Below are 4,996 nucleotides of genomic sequence, written 5' to 3' on the forward strand. Positions count from 1 at the left end.
GATAATCTCTGCCTAGTCAAGTCATCCAAATCCTTGGTGAGCAAGGGGGGTTCATCCTCCCAAGTCTCATTACCAAATAACTTGGCATTTAGTTTCATGATTGCTCTAAGGTACTTAGCAACTTGTTCTTCAGTAACATCTTCATCCTCTTCAGAGGAAGAATACTCATCAGAGCTCATGAATGGCAAAAGTAAATTCAATGGAATCTCTATGGCCTCAGTGTGAGCCTCAGATTCCCATGGTTCCTTATTAGGGAACTTCATGGGCAGTGGACGTCCATTGAGGTCTTCCTCAGTGACGATCACTGCCTCTTCCTCCTCTCCAGGTTCGGCCGTGTGGGTCATGGTGATGGCCTTGCACTCTCCTTTTGGATTCTCTTCTGTATTACTTGGAAGAGTACTAGGAGGGAGTTCAGTAACTTTCTTACTCAGCTGACCCACTTGTGCCTCCAAATTTCTAATGGAGCACCTTGTTTCAGTCATGAAACTTTGAGTAGTTTTAATTAGATCAGAGACTACAGTTGCTAATTCAGAGTGGCTCTGCTTAGAATTCTCTATCTGTTGCTGAGAAGATGATGGAAAAGGTTTGCTATTGCTGAACCTGTTTCTTCCACCATTATTGTTATTGAAGCCTTGTTGAGGCCTCTGTTGGTCCTTCCATGAGAGATTTGGATGATTTCTCCATGAAGGATTATAGGTGTTTCTATAGAGTTCTCCCATGTAATTCACCTCTTCCATTGCTGGTTTCTCAGGATCATAAGCTTTTTCTTCAGATGAAGCTTCCTTAGTACTGCCTGGTGCAGCTTGCATTCCAGACAGACTTTGAGAAATCATATTGACTTGCTGAGTCAATATTTTATTCTGAGCCAGTATGGCATTCAGAGTATCAATCTCAAGAACTCCTTTCTTCTGATTTGTCCCATTATTCACAGGGTTCCTTTCAGAAGTGTACATGAATTGGTTATTTGTAACCATCTCAATGAGTTCCTGAGCTTCTACAGGCATCTTCTTTAGATGAAGAGATCCTCCAGTAGAGCTGTCCAATGACATCTTGGACACTTCAGACAGACCATCATAGAAGATACCTATGATGCTCCATTCTGAAAGCATGTCAGAAGGGCACATTCTGATTAATTGCTTGTATCTTTCCCAAGCTTCATAGAGGGATTCACCTTCCTTCTGTCTGAAGGTTTGGACTTCCACTATAAGCTTACTCAATTTTTGAGGTGGAAAGAACTTTGCCAAGAAGGCATTGACTAGCTTTTCCCAAGAGTTCAGGCTTTCCTTAGGTTGTGAATCTAACCATATCCTAGCTCTGTCTCTTATAGCAAAAGGAAAGAGCATAAGCTTGTAGACCTCGGGATCAACCCCATTGGTCTTGACAGTGTCACAGATTTGTAGGAATTCAGCTAAGAACTGATGAGGATCTTCCATTGGAAGTCCATGAAACTTGCAATTCTGTTGCATCAGAGAAACTAATTAAGGCTTAAGCTCAAAGTTGTTTGCTCCAATGGCAGGGATTGAGATGCTTCTCCCATAGAAGTCGGGAGTAGGTGCAGTAAAGTCACTAAACACCTTCCTTGCATTTGTTGGCATTGTTGTTGTTTTCGGCTGCCATGGCTTCTTCTTGTTTGAAAATTTCTGTTAGGTCCTCTACAGAGAGTTGTACTTTAGCTTTTCTTAGCTTTCTCTTCAAGGTCCTTTCAAGTTCAGGATCAGCCTCAACAAGAATGCTTTTGTCCTTGCTCCTGCTCATATGAAAGAGAAGAGAACAAGAAAGTATGGAATCCTCTATGTCACAGTATAGAGATTCCTTGAAGTGTTAGAGGAAAAGAAGAATAGAAGGATAAGGTAGAAAGAGAAGAATTCGAACTTATCAAGAGGGATAGAGTTCGAATTGTTGATAGTGGAGGAGTGTTAGTCCTTTAAATAGAAGGACGTGAGAAGAGGGGAAGAATTTTCGAAATTAAAGTAAAAGATTTTGAAATAATTAAAAGAAATTTTGAAAATTTGATTGATGATTTTCGAGAATTAAAGTTGGGAAAGAAATTAAGTGATTTTTGAAAAAGATTTTTGAAATTAGAAATCAAAAAGATATGATTGAAAATCAATTTTAAAAAGATGTGATTGAAAAGATATGATTGAGAAGTTATGATTGAAAATCAAATTAAAAAGAAGAAAGTTTTTAAAACTAAAGTTGATTACTTGACTAACAAGAAATTAAAAGATATGATTCTAGAATTAAAATTTGATCCTTTCTTAATAGGCAAGTAATAACTTGAAAATTTTTTAATTAAATCATGAATTGGAGCAAGAATTTTCGAAAATAGTAAAACAAATAAAAATGGAAAGAAATTGATTTTGAAAAGATATGATTAAAAAGATATGATTTGAAAAATATTTGATTTTGAAAAATTATGAAAACTTGAAAAAAATTTGAATTAAAAACAAAATCTTCCCTCTTATGTCATCCTGGCATTAAACGCCCAGAATGGTATCCATTCTGGCATTTAACGACCAAAATGCTACCCTTTTGGGCGTTTAACGCCCTGCCAGGTACCCTGGCTGGCGTTGAAATGCCAGTTTTCCTTCTTTACTGGGCGTTTTGAACGCCCAGCTTTTTCTGTGTAATTCCTCTGCTGCATGTTCTGAATCTTTAATTCTCTGTATTATTGACATGAAAAGACATAATTTTGAAAAATTTTTGGATTTTTAATGATGAGGAACAATGAAAATGCAATTAAACATGGAAAACTAAGATCAAATACATAATGCATGCAAGGCACCAAACTTAAAAGTTTGTATACTAAAGACTATAACAATTTGAAAAATGCATGTGAGAAACAACTAAACACACAAAACAAGAGAATTTAAAGATTAGAGCAAGGAAATCATCAAGAACATCTTGAAGATCAATGACGAACATAATGCATGTAATTTTCGAAAATTAGAAGAATAAAGACATGCAATTAACACCAAACTTAAAATTAGACACTAGACTTAAACAAGAAACATAGAATATTTTTTATTTTTATGGTTTTTTAAAATTTTTTTTGTGATTTTTCGAAAATTGAGTGGAAAAGAAAATAAAGGGATTCAAAATTTTTAGTAAGAATTCCAGGAATCATTGCAATGCTAGTCTAAGACTTCGGTCCAGGAATTAGACATGGCTTACTAGCCAGCCAAGCTTTCAAAGAAAGCTCCGGTCCAAAACACTAGACATGGCCAATGGCCAGCCAAGCTTTAGCAGATCATTGCTCACAATAGCAAAATTGATAGAAATAAACAAGCTCTTGTGATGATAAGTTGAAACCTCGGTCCAAAAGATTAGACATGGCTTCACAGCCAGCCGGACTTCAACAAATCATCATGAAACTCTAGAATTCATTCTTAAAAACTCTGAAGAACAAAATAGAAAATTTTTTTTCGAAAATAAAAAGTAAAAAGCTTAAACATAAAATAAAATTACCTAATCTAAGCAACAAGATGAGCCGTCAGTTGTCCAAACTCGAACAATCCCCGGCAACGGCGCCAAAAACTTGGTGTTGTTGTCGGACCAAAAACTTGGCACTGTTGTTGCCGGAAACAAATGCGAAATTGTTGTTCGTTCCCTCCCCGGCAACGGCGCCAAAAACTTGGTGCACGAAATTGTGATCATCAATGGCGCCAACAACTAGGTACGCACAATTATAATCTCAACTCTTTATCACAACTCCGCACAACTAACCAGCAAGTGCACTAGGTCGTCCAAGTAATAAACCTTACGTGAGTAAGGGTCGATCCCACAGAGACTGTCGGCTTGAAGCAAGCTATGGTCATCTTTTAAATCTCAGTCAGGAAGATTCAAATGGTTATGGAGATTTGATGATTAAAAGATGGATAAAATATAAAATAAAGATAGAGATAGAGATACTTATGTAATTCATTGGTAGGAATTTCAGATAAGCGTATGAAGATGCTTTGTTCCTCTTGAACCTCTGCTTTCCTATTGCCTTCATCCAATCATTCATACTCCCTTCCATGGAAAGCTTTATATTGGGCATCACCGTTGTCAATGGCTACTTCCCTTCCTCTCAGTGAAAATGTTCCAAATGTGCTGTCATCGCATGGCTAATCATCTGTCGGTTCTCGATCATGTTGGAATAGGATCCATTGAACCTTTTGCGTCTGTCACACGCCCAATACTCGCGAGTTTGAAGCTTGTCATAGTCATCCCTTCCCAGATCCTACTCGGAATACCACAGACAAGGTTTAGACTTTCCGGATCTCAGGAATGGCCGCCAATTGATTCTAGCCTATACCACAAAGCTTCCAATCTTAGATTAGAAACCCAAGAGATATGCATTCAAGCCAATGCTAGTAGAACAGAGGTGGTTGTCAGGCACATGTTCATAGGTGAGAATGATGATGAGTGTCACGGATCATCACATTCATCAAGTTGAAGAACGAATGGATATCTTAGAGAAGAAGTAGGCATGAATTGAATAGAAAACAGTAGTAATTGCATTAATTCATGAAGAACAGCAGAGCTCCACACCTTAATCTATGGTGTGTAGAAACTCCACCGTTGAAAATACATAAGAACAAAAGGGTCTAGGCATGGCCGTGAGGCCAGCCCCCAAACGTGAAAAGGTCTATCAAAGTGTATGAAAGTCTATGTAAAGCATCATAGCAAAAGGTCCTATTTATAGAAAACTAGTAGCCTAGGGTTACAGAATTAGGTAATTAATGCAGAAATTTTCTTCCGGGCCCACTTGGTGTGTGCTTGGGCTGAGCATTGAAGCTTCCATGTGTAGAGACTTTTCTTGTAGTTAAACGTCAGCTTTTGTGCCAGTTTGGGCGTTTAACTCCAGCTTTTATGCTAGTTCTGGTGTTTTGACGCCAGAATTTCTATGCTGACTTAGAAAGCCGGTTTGGGCCATCAAATCTTGGGCAAAGTATGGACTATTATATATTTCTAGAAAGCCCAAGATGTCTACTTTTCAACACAATTGAGA

The 4,996-nt window shown here is 37.8% G+C and overlaps 1 non-coding gene across 1 annotated transcript; it reads left to right on the forward strand.

Annotated features, from left to right (window-relative positions):
• The first annotated feature begins 1,103 nt into the window (after positions 1–1,103).
• LOC148567757 (small nucleolar RNA R71) lies at positions 1,104–1,211 on the forward strand. Its single transcript, XR_015882450.1, has one exon. It is a non-coding gene; the product is annotated as a small nucleolar RNA R71 (small nucleolar RNA).
• The last annotated feature ends 3,785 nt before the right edge of the window (positions 1,212–4,996 follow it).

The sequence above is a fragment of the Arachis ipaensis genome, chromosome B4, assembly GCF_059453495.1.
Source record: "Arachis ipaensis isolate K30076 ecotype BB chromosome B4, ASM5945349v1, whole genome shotgun sequence".
NCBI lineage: Eukaryota > Viridiplantae > Streptophyta > Magnoliopsida > Fabales > Fabaceae > Arachis > Arachis ipaensis.